Raw genomic sequence first — 16,438 nt, forward strand, 5'->3', positions numbered from 1 at the left:
TCTTCCCATAGTTATACAACCATTGAAACAAGCACACCCTTCCCATAGTTCATCCCAAAGTATACTTTTTTCTCCAGTTTATAACCATCCTTCTGTATAAGCAACAAAAAGTATCATTCCCTGTAGTTGTAATGAATTTTAAGATGAAATGCATTTCTTCAGTTTTTTCAGTATTGTTGGTATTTTTGCAATATTCTTGGACTGAAATCTTTGTAATTATATTACAAATTTTACTTATGATAAAAAGAATGTTGTTGAAATAGAACAAACAAGTGTAATTTATACTTAATTGATACTCAGTGAAAAAGTATTTGGCCCACTAATATAATAGGAAATAGAGCTTTGAAATGGTAACTGAATGAGTTCCCCCTTATGAATTATTTTATGAAAGTAAACAATGAGAAATTGAAATGGTTGATATCAAACAGTGACAGTACAAAAATGTATTTGCTTGTAAGGGAGTAGTCAAAACAGTACAATGTAATTTTCTGTTAATTAGAATCTAATCCACTTTTTTACAGTGGATTTATTCACCCCAATCTACTGCACCACCTCACCATTGCTCTGGCTCTTGCAGTGGAGGTTGATGAATGTGACTTTTGTTTCTTGGGAGTCTTGATATGGTTTCTAAATATCATTATAGGTGCATGTAACAAATGGAACTGTTGTATATTTCATTGTAATTTAATCATGTATTTCTTATTTCTCTCTCATACAGACTGTCCCACGAGCATGAGATATAGGTATTCTCTGGGAATATTTAGGCCTGGTCTCAGCCTACCTTCAATATTTTGATGAAAAGGCAGTGTCCTATGCCCACCCTTTTTAGATGACCATAATTGTATTTGCAGCATTCCTGCATCAGTGAGGTCGTGCCAGGAAACATTTAGAAAGGCCCATCCTCTCATTATTTATTTATTTATTTTACTTTGTCGCTGTCTCCCGCGTTAGCGAGGTAGCCAAGGAAACAGATGAAAGAATGGCCCAACCCACACACATACACATGTATATACATACACGTCCACATGCAAATATACATACACAGACATATACATATATACATAATTCATACTGTCTGCCTTTATTCATCCCATCGCCACCCCGCCACACATGAAATGACAACCCCCTCCCACCACATGTGCGCGAGGTAGCGCTAGGAAAAGACAACAAAGGCCACATTTGTTCGCACTCAGTCTCTAGCTGTCATGTATAATGCACCAAAACCACAGTGCCCTTTCCTCATCCAGGCCCCACAGAACTTTCCATGGTTTACCCCGGACGCTTCACATGCCCTGGTTCAATCCGTTGACAGCACGTCGACCCTAGTGTACCGCATCGTTCCAATTCACTCTATTCCTTGCACGCCTTTCACCCTCCTGCATGTTCAGGCCCTGATCACTTAAAATCTTTTTCACTCCATCTTTCCACCTCCAATTTGGTTTCCCACTTCTCCTCGTTCCCTCCACCTCTGACACATATATCCTCTTTGTTAATCTTTCCTCACTCATTCTCTCCATGCGACCAAACCATTTCAAAACACCCTCTTCTGCTCTCTCAACCACACTCTTTTTATTACCACACATCTCTCTTACCCTATTATTACGTACTCAGTCAAACCACCTCACACCACATATTGTCCTCAAACATCTCATTTCCAGCACATCCACCCTCCTCCGCGCAACTTGATCTATGCCCACGCCTCACAACCATATAACATTGTTGGAACCACTATTCCTTCAAACATACCCATTTTTGCTTTCTGAGATAATGTTCTCGACTTCCACACATTCTTCGACGCTCCCAGAACTTTCGCCCCCTCCCCCATCCTATGACTTGTTTCCCCTTCCATGGTTCCATCTGCTGCCAAATCCACTCCCAGATATATAAAACAATTCACTTTCCTCAGTTTTTCCTCTATTCAAACTTACCTCCCATTGACTTGTCCCTCAACCCTACTGTACCAAATAATCTTACTCTTATTCACATTTACTCTCAGCTTTCTTCTTTCACACACTTTACCAAACTCAGTCACCAGCTTCTGCAGTTTCTCACACGAATCAGCCATCAGCGCTGTATCATCAGCGAACAACAACTGACACTTCCAAAGCTCTCTCATCCGCTGCAGACTTCATACTTGCCCCTCTTTCCAAAACTCTTGCATTCACCTCCCTAACAACCCCATCCATAAACAAATTAAACAACCATGGAGACATCACACACCCCTGCTGCAAACCAACATTCACTGAGAACCAATCACTTTCCTGTCTTCCTACACCTACACATGCCTTACATCCTCGATAAAAACTTTTCACTGCTTCTAACAACTTGCCTCCCACACCATATATTCTTAATACCTTCCACAGGTATTTATATATATATATATGTATAATTTTTTTTTTTCTTTTGCCGCTGTCTCCCACGTTTGCGAGGTAGCGCAAGGAAACAGACGAAAGAAATGGCCCAACCCACCTCCATACACATGTATATACATACACGTCCACTCACGCAAATATACATACCTACACAGCTTTCCATGGTTTACCCCAGACACTTCACATGCCCTGATTCAATCCACTGACAGCACGTCAACCCCGGTATACCACATCGATCCAATTCACTCTATTCTTTGCCCTCCTTTCACCCTCCTGCATTTTCAGGCCCCGATCACACAAAATCTTTTTCACTCCATCTTTCCACCTCCAATTTGGTGTCCCACTTCTCATTCCCTCCACCTCCGAGACATATATCCTCTTGGTCAATCTTTTCTCACTCATTCTCTCCATGTGCCCAAACCATTTCAAAACACCCTCTTCTGCTGTCTCAACCACGCTCTTTTTATTTCCACACATCTCTCTTACCCTTACGTTACTTACTCGATCAAACCACCTCACACCACACATTGTCCTCAAACATCTCATTTCCAGCACATCCACCCTCCTGCGCACAACTCTATCCATAGCCCACGCCTTGCAACCATACAACATTGTTGGAACCACTATTCCTTCAAACATACCCATTTTTGCTTTCCGAGATAATTTTCTCGACTTCCACACATTCTTCAAAGCTCCCAGGATTTTCACCCCCTCCCCCACCCTATGATCCACTTCCGCTTCCATGGTTCCATCCGCTGCCAGATCCACTCCCAGATATCTAAAACACTTCACTTCCTCCAGTTTTTCTCCATTCAAACTTACCTCCCAGTTGACTTGACCCTCTACCCTACCGTACCTAATAACCATGCTCTTATTCACATTTACTCTTAACTTTCTTCTTTCACACACTATACCAAACTCAGTCACCAGCTGTATGTGTATATATATTTTTTTTTTTTTTTTTTTTTTGCTTTGTCGCTGTCTCCCGCGTTTGCGAGGTAGCGCAAGGAAACAGACGAAAGAAATGGCCCAACCCACCCCCATTCACATGTATATACATACGTCCACACACGCAAATATACATACCTACACAGCTTTCCATGGTTTACCCCAGACGCTTCACATGCCCCGATTCAATCCACTGACAGCACGTCAACCCCGGTATACCACATCGCTCCAATTCACTCTATTCCTTGCCCTCTTTTCACCCTCCTGCATGTTCAGGCCCCGATCACACAAAATCTTTTTCACTCCATCTTTCCACCTCCAATTTGGTCTCCCTCTTCTCCTTGTTCCCTCCACCTCCGACACATATATCCTCTTGGTCAATCTTTCCTCACTCATTCTCTCCATGTGCCCAAACCATTTCAAAACACCCTCTTCTGCTCTCTCAACCACGCTCTTTTTATTTCCACACATCTCTCTTACCCTTACGTTACTTACTCGATCAAACCACCTCACACCACACATTGTCCTCAAACATCTCATTTCCAGCACATCCATCCTCCTGCGCACAACTCTATCCATAGCCCACGCCTCGCAACCATACAACATTGTTGTATATATATTGTATATATATATATATATATATATATATATTATTATTATTATTATTTTTATTTTATTATTATACTTTGTCGCTGTCTCCCGCGTTTGCGAGGTAGCGCAAGGAAACAGACGAAAGAAATGGCCCAACCCCCCCCATACACATGTATATACATACGTCCACACACGCAAATATACATACCTACACAACTTTCCATGATTTACCCCAGACGATTCACATGCCTTGATTCAATCCACTGACAGCACGTCAACCCCGGTATACCACATTGCTCCAATTCACTCTATTCCTTGCCCTCCTTTCACCCTCCTGCATGTTCAGGCCCCGATCACACAAAATCTTTTTCACTCCATCTTTCCACCTCCAATTTGGTCTCCCTCTTCTCCTTGTTCCCTCCACCTCCGACACATATATCCTCTTGGTCAATCTTTCCTCACTCATCCTCTCCATATGCCCAAACCACTTCAAAACACCCTCTTCTGCTCTCTCAACCACGCTCTTTTTATTTCCACACATCTCTCTTACCCTTACGTTGCTCACTCGATCAAACCACCTCACACCACACATTGTCCTCAAACATCTCATTTCCAGCACATCCATCCTCCAGCGCACAACTCTATCCATAGCCCACGCCTCGCAACCATACAACATTGTTGGAACCACTATTCCTTCAAACATACCCATTTTTGCTTTCCGAGATAATGTTCTCGACTTCCACACATTCTTCAAGGCCCCCAGGATTTTCGCCCCCTCCCCCACCCTATGATCCACCTCCGCTTCCATGGTTCCATCCGCTGCCAAATCCACTCCCAGATATCTAAAACACTTCACTTCCTCCAGTTTTTCTCCATTCAAACTCACCTCCCAATTGACTTGACCCTCAACCCTACTGTACCTAATAACCTTGCTCTTATTCACATTTACTCTTAACTTTCTTCTTCCACACACTTTTCCAAACTCAGTCACCAGCTTCTGCAGTTTCTCACATGAATCAGCCACCAGCGCTGTATCATCAGCGAACAACAACTGACTCACTTCCCAAGCTCTCTCATCCCCAACAGACTTCATACTTGCCCCTCTTTCCAAAACTCTTGCATTTACCTCCCTAACAACCCCATCCATAAACAAATTAAACAACCATGGAGACATCACACACCCCTGCCGCAAACCTACATTCACTGAGAACCAATCACTTTCCTCTCTTCCTACACGTACACATGCCTTACATCCTCGATAAAAACTTTTCACTGCTTCTAACAACTTTCCTCCCACACCATATATTCTTAATACCTTCCACAGAGCATCTCTATCAACTCTATCATATGCCTTCTCCAGATCCATAAATGCTACATACAAATCCATTTGCTTTTCTAAGTATTTCTCACATACATTCTTCAAAGCAAACACCTGATCCACACATCCTCTACCACTTCTGAAACCACACTGCTCTTCCCCAATCTGATGCTCTGTACATGCCTTCACCCTCTCAATCAATACCCTCCCATATAATTTACCAGGAATACTCAACAAACTTATACCTCTGTAATTTGAGCACTCACTCTTATCCCCTTTGCCTTTGTACAATGGCACTATGCACGCATTCCGCCAATCCTCAGGCACCTCACCATGAGTCATACATACATTAAATAACCTTACCAACCAGTCAACAATACAGTCACCCCCTTTTTTAATAAATTTCACTGCAATACCATCCAAACCTGCTGCCTTGCCGGCTTTCATCTTCCGCAAAGCTTTCACTACCTCTTCTCTGTTTACCAAATCATTTTCCCTAACCCTCTCACTTTGCACACCACCTCGACCAAAACACCCTATATCTGCCACTCTATCATCAAACACATTCAACAAACCTTCAAAATACTCACTCCATCTCCTTCTCACATCACCACTACTTGTTATCACCTCCCCATTTGCGCCCTTCACTGAAGTTCCCATTTGCTCCCTTGTCTTACGCACTTTATTTACCTCCTTCCAGAACATCTTTTTATTCTCCCTAAAATTTAATGATACTCTCTCACCCCAACTCTCATTTGCCCTTTTTTTCACCTCTTGCACCTTTCTCTTGACCTCCTGTCTCTTTCTTTTATACTCCTGAAACAGGAGTTGTGGGAGTATGTGATAGAGTGTAAGAAAGTAAATTCTCGATTAATATGGGTAAAACTGAAAGTTGATGGAGAGAGGTGGGTGATTATTGGTGCATATGCACCTGGGCATGAGAAGAAAGATCAAGAGAGGCAAGTGTTTTGGGAGCAGCTGAATGAGTGTGTTAGTGGTTTTGATGCACGAGACCGGGTTATAGTGATGGGCGATTTGAATGCAAAGGTGAGTAATGTGGCAGTTGAGGGAATAATTGTTATACATGGGGTGTTCAGTGTTGTAAATGGAAATGGTGAAGAGCTTGTAGATTTATGTGCTGAAAAAGGACTGATGATTGGGAATACCTGGTTTAAAAAGCGAGATATACATAAGTATACTTATGTAAGTAGGAGAGATGGCCAGAGAGCGTTATTGGATTACGTGTTAATTGACAGGTGTGCGAAAGAGAGACTTTTGGATGTTAATGTGCTGAGAGGTGCAACTGGAGGGATGTCTGATGATTATCTTGTGGAGGCTAAGGTGAAGATTTGTATGGGTTTTCAGAAAAGAAGAGTGAATGTTGGGGTGAAGAGGGTGGTGAGAGTAAGTGAGCTTGAGAAGGAGACCTGTGTGAGGAAGTACCAGGAGAGACTGAGTACAGAATGGAAAAAGGTGAGAACAATGGAAGTAAGGGGAGTGGGGGAGGAATGGGATGTATTTAGGGAAGTAGTGATGGCTTGCACAAAAGATGCTTGTGGCATGAGAAGAGTGGGAGGTGGGTTGATTAGAAAGGGTAGTGAGTGGTGGGATGAAGAAGTAAGAGTATTAGTGAAAGAGAAGAGAGAGGCATTTGGACAATTTTTGCAGGGAAAAATATATATATATATATATATATATATATATATATATATATATATATATATATATATATATATATATACACACATAGATGCCCGTACCTACACATATATATATATATATATATATTCACATACATACACATACACATATATGCACTTCTTATTCATACTTGCTTGCCTTTATCCATTGCTGTTGCCACCCCTCCCACAGGAAATAGCATCGCTACCCCATGCTTCAGCGAGATAGCTTCAGGAAAGCAGAGAAGAAAAGGCCTCATTTGTTCACAGTCTCTAGCTGTCATGTGTAATGCACTGAAACTACAGCTCCCTATCCACATCCAATCCCCACAGCTTTCCATGGTTTACCCCAGACATTTCACATGGTTATAGAACCTACTTCTGTCCATTATATGCACATCCTAGGAAATGTAAGTTATCACAAAAGCTCTTGGATCTTTATGTCTCATTTTCGTTGTGGCTGCTGGCATATTCTTGAATCATTTTTGTTTTTTATCAGAATATGTTTTTGTATGTATATGCTTCATATGCCCTAATGCAGGACATTGTTCCCTTAAACAGCATTGCTCCAATTAGCTCTTTCCCTGGCACTTCTCACAATCTCATGCATGTTCAGGTCCCAAAACTTTAAAGCATCTTTCACTTCATCCATCACCATCCTCCTTGGTTTTCCCCTTTTCCTTGTTCCCTCTACATATGACTTGTATACCCTCTTTAGTTATCCTCTCCACATATCCAAGCTATTTCAGTACACCCTCTTCTGCTCTCACAACAAACTCCACTTACTAACACACCTCTATTTTACCCTGTCATATCTCATTCGATCAACCTTCTGTGCACCACATATTGTCCTTAAATATTTCTTTTCCATCACATGCACCCTCTTCTTTACAGTTTTGCCAAAAGCCCACACCCATCATCTATACAGCCCCAACAAGATGAATATAACACATTCATCTAGAAATATTCTGTGTTGACTCTCGAAGTGTTTGCAATGAAAGTTAGGGACATCATTGTTAGAAGGAAATTATGATTGATTGCCTTGTTCAAATCTTGGTTAGATATCAGCAACAGAGATTTCCTTGCTGAAGACTCAGTTCTAGGGTATGCCCTATTTAAAAGGGATAGGGGAAGCAAAATAGGCGGTGGTGCCCTGCCTTTTTGTTAAATCTTATTCAAATCCCATATTAGAAAAATGTTTTAGCCATTAAAAGTGTTAACTTCATTTTTATAGAAATCAAATGTAACTATCTTTAGAAAAAAAGCAGTAGGACTAGTTTTTAGTTCCCCAGAGGTATCAGTTAGCAGATATTTGAAATGAATAAGATTCTAGCATAGTAGGGGATTTTGATATATTGGTATCTTAATTGGGAGAATCCCTTTCCAGTATCTCTGAGCATGAACTCTACCTAATTGTACCTTAATCAAGTAGTCAAGAAACCTACACACGATGAAAGTATATTAGATTTGGTTCTAACTACAAATTAGGAGCTCGTTGATATTGTTATAGTTATGAGAAAAGTTTGGCACAAGTGATCACTGACAAATTACACTTGAGATCACTTTCAGCAGTGCACATCATGTTGGTCATTATGATAGTCGTGAAAGAATACCCAATTTTAAATGTGCAGATTTTGAAAATCCTTGTGTTGCACTTGACAGGCAAACCTGGGATGATATGGTCAGTGAAAGTAACATGAATGTATCTTGGAAAAGCTTAAGGAAAACCTTCAAAGCAACAGAGGGAACATATGTGCCAGCGTCTCATAGACAGTCTATTTTTAAAATGAAGCCAAGGTGATGGAATGAGGAAATTAAAAAAGTGCTTGTTGTGTAACAAAGCAGCTTATAAGAAACTCAAGAGAATCTTATAACCAATATGATAGAGTAAGTTGTGTGAATTTGCACAAAGTAAGAGTTACACTACAAAGTGAGTGAATATAAAGCATAACAGCAAAAGAAGGAATTTTACAGTTACGTTAGTAGCAAGAGAGTCCTAACCCAGTCAGTAGGGTCACTGATTCCAGAAACTTGCAACTTGGATCAAAGCCATTTAAAAAAGAATCTGACTTTTTTTTTTTTTTTGTATTTTCGATCGAAGACACAACGTATATCCCAGATCCAGTTTTTCTGATAAGAGAGGGAAACATTTTTCAATGAATTGACATAAAAGCTAAAGACATATTGTTAGAAATAAATGTAATGAAAATACTTAAAACAGCAGTCCCTGATATGTTTTATCCAAGAACAGTGAAAGAGGCAAAAAATGAGATAGTCAAGCCCTTGATTGCCCTTTTCAATAAGTTACTTGTTATAGGAAAAGATGCAGATGAATAGAAGTTTTTCGATGTAACACTGATATCAAAAAAAGGTCGTAAGCCACTGCCTAGGAATTATCATCCTATTAGCTTAATGTCTGTAGTTAGAAAACTTATGGAAACCATCATTGGAGATAGAACTATAAACCATTTAGAGGCCCACCACTTCATAATCAATTCTCAGCGTGGTTTTCAACAAAGTTGCTCGTGTGACGAAAATGCTTAATTTTTTTTATGATGTGATCTACATATATAATGAAAGGAAAGCAGTTGATGTTATCAATCTGGATATTCAAAAAAATTTTGATATGGTTCTCCATCATAGGTTATTAGCAAGAATTGAATCACATGGCATTGATGGAGTTGTACTTCAATGGTTAGGAAATTGGTTAACAGGCCATAAACAGAGTAATGATTGATGGTGAGACCTCAGAATGGTTAGACATAGCAGGTGGAGTTCTTCAAGAGTATCAAAATTTGCCTATGATATGAAGCTGGAAAATAAATCTACAAATGAACTTGAATTTCTACAGCTTCAAACTAACATAGATAAACTGACATGACTAATCTTGTAAGTGACAAATGAATTTTAGAATTGATAAGTGTAAGCTTTACAAAAAGGTAATGAAAATGAAAAGGCAAGTTACTGTATGAATTCTGTTGAACTGCCAAAGGTGAATGAGGAAAAAGTCTTGGACTTAATAATCTCTGGTGATGTAAAACCAAGTAAACTATGCAGAGGCAGTGAAAAGAGCAAACGTAATTTTGGGATTCATAGGTAGGGCCTTTGATTTTAGGCCCAGAAAGTTCATCCTTACTCTACAATTCATTGGTTCATCCACATCTTGATATTATGTTCAGTTTTGGTCACCCGACCTAAAAACGGACATAGAATGCAGAGAGGACAGTGACAAGTTACCAGATTATTCCTGGTCTGAGAAAGAAATTCTATGAGAGCAGATTAAATTACTTGAATCTATTTATCTTTGGAAAGAAAAGGTTAGAGGTAATCTAATACAAATATTCAAGGTACTAAGACTTGTTTTGCCTGATTTTACTCTTAATGGATACAAACTTGTGGGTTAATGTTTTACCTCAAATGAGGGAAGTACTTATTCTTCAACAGGATTGATTACATATGGAATGATTTGCTAATCAAAGTGGTTGAAACCAGTACTATGAATTTTTATACTTGATTGCCATTTTCTGAGTTAGTGAGGTAGCACTCATCTGCTCACATCCTTTCTCTGACTATTGTGTGTAATACACCAAAACCACAGCTTCCTCTCTACAACCAGGCCTTGAAGATCTCTCCATGATTTACCCTAGATGCATCACATGCCCTGGTTCAGTTATTGGCAGCACATCAAACCCTGTTATTATACCACCTTGTTCCAATTCACTGTCCCATGCATACCTTTCACCCTTCCTATATGTGAAAACCTCAGTTGATCAAAATCATTTTCACTCCATCATTTCAACTTCAGTTTGGCCTCCCTATTCTCCTTGTAACTTCCAATTCTGATATGTATCCTTTTTGTCAACTTTTTGTCTGTCATTCTTTCCTTGTGTCCCAACCATTAGCACACCCTCTTCTACAGTCTCAGTTACATTCTTTTTTATTACCACATATCTCTTACACTTTCATTACTTACTGAGTCAAACTACCTGATGTGACACATTGTCCTCAAACACTTTGTTGCTAATACATCCACCTTCCTCAGCAGAGACTTATCCTTAGCCCATACCCTATATTCGTATGATATTGTTGAAGTGACTATACCTACAGGCAAACCCATTTTTGCCCTTCCTGATAATGACCTCTCCACACATTTTTCAGTGCTGCCAGAATTTTCACCCCCTCACTCACCCAGTGACTTGCTTCTGCTTTCATGTTCCATTCACTGCCATGTCCTCTCCCAAATATCTAAAACACTCCATTCAAACTCACACCTTAACTAACCTGTCCCTCAACCCTGCTGAACCTAATACCCTTGCTTTTATTCACATTTACTTGCCACTTTCTCCTTTCACACAATCTTCTAAACTCAATCATCAACTTCTGCAGTTTCTCACTTGAATCTGCCTCTAGTGCTGTATCATCGGCAGTTAACAACTGGCTCAGTTTCCAGGTCCTTTCGTCCCCAATAGACGGCAGACTCATCCTCAGTCTTAGATTGTTGCATTTACCTCCCTCACCACTTCATCTATAAACAAATTAAACAACCATGGCAACATTACATATCCCTGCCGCAGACCAATCATCACTTTAGATCATTCACTCTCTTTTTTTTCCTCTTCATGCACATGCCCTTTACCTTGATGTGAACTTCTCACTTCTAGCAGCTTTAATCCCATGCTGTTTATTCTTACAACCTTCTGCACGCCATTTCTATTAACCTTATCACATGCTTTCTCTAGATCCAAAAATCCTACATATATATGCATTTTCTTTAATTATTTCTTGCATACTTACTCTAAAGCATACACCTGTTCCTTACATCCTTTACCGCTTCTGGATCTGCACTGTTCCACCTCAATCTGATACTCTGTACTTGCTTCACCCTCTCACTCACAACCTTCCCATACAGTATAACAGGTACATTCAATGGAATACAGCATAAAAGGTGCATTCAAGAGACATGCCACTATAGTTTGAACACTCACCTTTATCTCCCTGGCTTTTATAATTGGCAATATATATGCATTCCACCAATTCTCAGGCATTTCATGTTGATCCATACTTACATTGAAAATCTTGACTAATTAATCAGCAACACAGGCCCCACCTTTATTGATAAATTCACCTGCATTGCCATCCACTCCTGCCACCTTGCCAAATTTCATCTTATATAAGGTTATGGTTACCTCTTTTCTCTTCACCAAACCAATCTCCATGACTCTTACTCTGCATGCTATCCCACCTCAAACATCCTATATCTGCCACCCTGTCATCAGATATATTTAACAGTTCTTAAGATACCCACTTCATCTCCTTATGTAATCACTACCTATTACCACAACCCCTGTGCCTCCCTCACTGATGTTCCTATTTTTCTTGTTTTTTGTACGTTACTAACCTCCTTCCAAAACATTTTATATTCCCTAAAGTTTACTGAGCTTGCTTACCCCAACTCTGATGTGCCCTCTTTATTTCAATCCTGGCATTTTTCCTCATGAACTCCTGCCACTTTCTTACATACGTCTCCTAGTCGTTTGCACTTTTTTCTTGTAAGTACTGCCGAACACCTATCTTTTCTCTTTATTAGCAACTTCTTCCTCCCACCACTCACCACCTTTCTAATCCGTTCACCACATGCATCTCTTGCACATGCTTGTACTGCTTCTTTAAATACTTCCTGTACCTTACCAACTCCTCTGCATTCAATATTTCCTAGTATTTTTTAACACAAGTCACCCTTCCACTCTCACCAGTCTCATCTCACCAGTATTGTTTCCTCATTTCTGAAAGCCTTTACAAATCTTCCTCACCTCCACAAGACAGTGATTGGACATCCTACCAGCTGCTCCTCCCAGCACATTTGCATTGAAAAGTCTCTCTTTTACATTCCTATTAATTAATATGTAAGCCAGTAATGCCTACCAACCATCTTTCTTACTCATATATGTATACTATTGTATGTCCTTTTTAAACCCGGTATTACCATTCCCTAGTTCTTTTTCAGCACACAGCACCACAAGCCATTCACCATTTCCATTAATGATACTGAATACCCCTGCTTCCAATCATACCCTCTGCAGCCACATTACTCACCTTCACATTCAAATCTTTCATTGCTAATCCCAGTGTCTTGCATCAAAATTGCTGATGCCCCTCACTCCCACCTAAACATTGGCCTGTCATGATATAAACACTAATAATCACCCAGCTCTCACCATCCACTTTCATTTTTACCCACATCAGTATTGAATTCACTTCTTACACTTTCACACATACAGTTTCTGCTTCAGTAGTAGTGCTACTTTTTCCTTTTCTCTTGTCCTCTTTCCAACCCATGACTTTACTCCTGAGACATTTCCAAATACTTTTTCCACTTTCCCCTTGAGCTTTGTTTCACAGCTTTCAGGTTTCTTTCTTCAAACATACTGCCTATCTTTCCTCTCTTCTCATCTTGGTTACAGCCACACACCTTTAGACACTCAAGTCTAAGCTTTAGAGGAGAATGAGCACTCCCTGCTTGGCTGCTTCTTCTGTTCTGTGTTTTAGAAACAAATACCTCCTTAGTCACAGTGACAATATTTTAGTTATTTTCTATGAATTGTCTGTGTTGCTCTTTGAATTCCTTTGCATTATACACACACATCATTTCCCTTACAGACAGTCACCTTTTCTTAAACACTCCTAAACGTGCCTAGGACCTTTGCTCCTCCTACCCTTCCCTATGCATCACTTCAAATCCCATGGTTCCTTTTGCTGCCATATTTAGGATTCTGAAACACTCCACTTTCTCCGTGTTCTCTTCATTCAAACTCTTACTTCAAATAATATCTTTCTCTTCACTACTAAACCTAATAACCTCACGTGTATTCACATTTACTCTCAACTTCTCTCTCTCTTTCTTTTATGTTACTGACATGGCATGGGGAAAACATGCCCCAATCTAAGCCATCTCTGGTGAAAGAAAGAAGTAGAAGGAAAAGAAAGTAGAAATTAATCATAGCTCTGGAAGTGCTGGTAAACCTGACTCTTAAAGATAGAAAGGTTATACGTAGACAGAAAGACAAAAGGAAGAGAATTTCACAGCTTAGATGTTCAAGGGTAGAAGGAGGTATTGTAATAGCCAATTTTCAAATAGTTAGACTCGATACACAATCTGTGAGAAGCAGCAGCCAAACACACACTTCCAAAGTCAAACACCAGCTCATGCACTTTCTCACACCAACAGCATATTACCAGCAACTATAAATGACTCACCTCTCAGGCTCCTCCACCCCCAACAGACCAAGTACCTGTGCCTCTCGCCAAAACCCTTCCAGTCACCTTCCTCATGACCCCATCCAAAAACAAATTAAACACCCTCAGTGGCAGTACACATCCCTGACAGACTAACCCTCACCTTCTCTTCCTGGTTGTATATATGCCTTCTCTGTTGATTAAAACTCTTATCTGCTTTTAGCAGCCTTCCTTCCACACCATATATTCACAACACCTTCTTCAGAGTATCTCAAACAACCCTATCATACACTTTCTCCAGATTCGTAAATGCCTTCTTATTCTCTGATTATCTCTTGCATTCATTCTTCAGAGCAAGCACATAATCCACACATCCTCTACTACTCCTGAAACCATACTGATCCCCCCCAAGCTGAAACATTTAGCAAGCCACCACCATCTCAGTTACCACTTTCCCATAAAACTTACTTGGTACACACACACACACACAAAAAAAAAAAAGATGATATGGACATTCACTTTTGTCCTTCTTGCCTTTATATTGTCATTATATGTACAGGTATTTGGCTATTCCTCTTACACCTCACCATTAACATCTCAACAAACCAGTGAAGAACATAATCATCCCCTTTCTGAAGAAATACATCTGCAACCCTGTCCACTCCAGCTGCTTTGCTGCATTTCATCTTGTGCAAGGCTTTCACCACCTCTTCTCTTGTCACCAAACCAGTTTTCATGATTCACTTTCCTCTTCCAGAACATGCTGCATCTGCCACTGTGCTATTGAATGCTTTTAACAACCCTTCAGAATATCCACTCCATCTTTCTACCTCATTTCTTCATGTTATCCCCCCCCCCCCTTTTTTTTTATGTTGAAGGCTCCAGTCATGGACAAAAGTCCACATTAAGGCTGGGGCTTAATTGGAATATAGTGAGAATCATGAAATGGAAAAGAATAGACAAAGAGAAAGTAATAATGAATTTTGAAGGAAAAACCTGTTATAAGGAAAAACATGGGAAGGTAGAGAGTTCCAAAGCTTTGAGGTATAGGGAAAGAATCAGTTATCAAAACGACCCACCCTCAAGTCCATGTGGCTACATGGTAATCATATTCCTCAGCAGTTTGCCGGGTGTTGTGTGGTCTAGCTAGTGGTGGGGGCACACAAGCAGCCAGATCTCAGTAGCAAAAATCAAAATGATACCTATAGGAGAGGAAAAGTGAACCAGCATTGTGGCGACGTAGGGCAAGAGAGTCAAGTTTGGTAGTCAGCTTGGGACCATTGATAAGTTGGACTGCTTTGGGCTCAACTGTAGAGATAGAACTACTTTAGATGTGAGAGCAGCCCTCTGTACAAGGATGAATCAGTCCTTTGTCTACACAGAGCAGCTGTTCAGAGAAAGTTTCAATATTTAAACAGGAAACCCAGTATCTTAAAGGCAGACATAGCTATTCCTGTAATGTGGGGTTTCCAAGAAAGAGTGGATGTTACAGTAGTACCAAATATGTTCATTGAATCAAGGTGGAAATTCAGAACCGTCAAAGGAGAGATGAGAGTTGTGTGGAGTTTTTGATAGAGAGATGGAAAAATCTAGGTCTTGGAGGCATTAAACTTAACAGGATTTCATGTACCCCTTTTAAGATATCCTGTCCCAGTCTGACTTTCTTGAGGAAGCTGGGTCAAGAGGACTTGCAGATTGAGGGAAGAGAATGATGAGATTTGAAGGATGTGATGAATGCAGTTACACTGTTGAGTCATCAGCATATGGGTGCATTTGATTGTAGAGGAAAGGAAGTCGTTGGAAAAAACTGAAAAAATCGCAGGGGACAGGACAGTACCTTGAGGGATGCCACTGTTGATAGAAAAAAGGGGAAAGCTAATCCATCAACGAACACAGAGATAGAGGTTGGAGAGGAAGCTAGATATGAAGAAGGAAATTGAGGAAGGGAAGCCAAAAGATTGGAGCTTAGAGATGAGGATGGTGACCAGATTTTAGTCAGATAGGAAAGAATATCACCAGGGGATCTCACCTTACAGATGCCATACTGGTGATCAGAGAGAAGATTGAGAGTGTCAAGGTGTCTAAGGATATGGGAGTTGAGGAGGGATTCACCAATGTTTTTCTCACACTTTTATCCTCCCTCCAGAACATTTTCTTATTCCTCCTGAAGATTGTTAGTACTTCCTCACCTTAGCTCTCATTTGTCTTTTTTCAGCCCCTTCATCTTACTCATGACTTCCTGTTGCATTCTTTTATACATTTCCCAGTCACTTGCACTTCTTTCTTGCATATGTAAA

The 16,438-nt window shown here is 40.2% G+C and overlaps 1 protein-coding gene across 3 annotated transcripts in view; it reads left to right on the top strand.

Annotated features, from left to right (window-relative positions):
• Nucleotides 1-16,438, top strand: part of pps (protein partner of snf) — a 424,574-nt gene that overhangs the window by 156,218 nt on the left and 251,918 nt on the right. The window lies entirely within an intron of this gene.

This window comes from Panulirus ornatus, chromosome 8 (assembly GCF_036320965.1).
Source record: "Panulirus ornatus isolate Po-2019 chromosome 8, ASM3632096v1, whole genome shotgun sequence".
Lineage (NCBI taxonomy): Eukaryota > Metazoa > Arthropoda > Malacostraca > Decapoda > Palinuridae > Panulirus > Panulirus ornatus.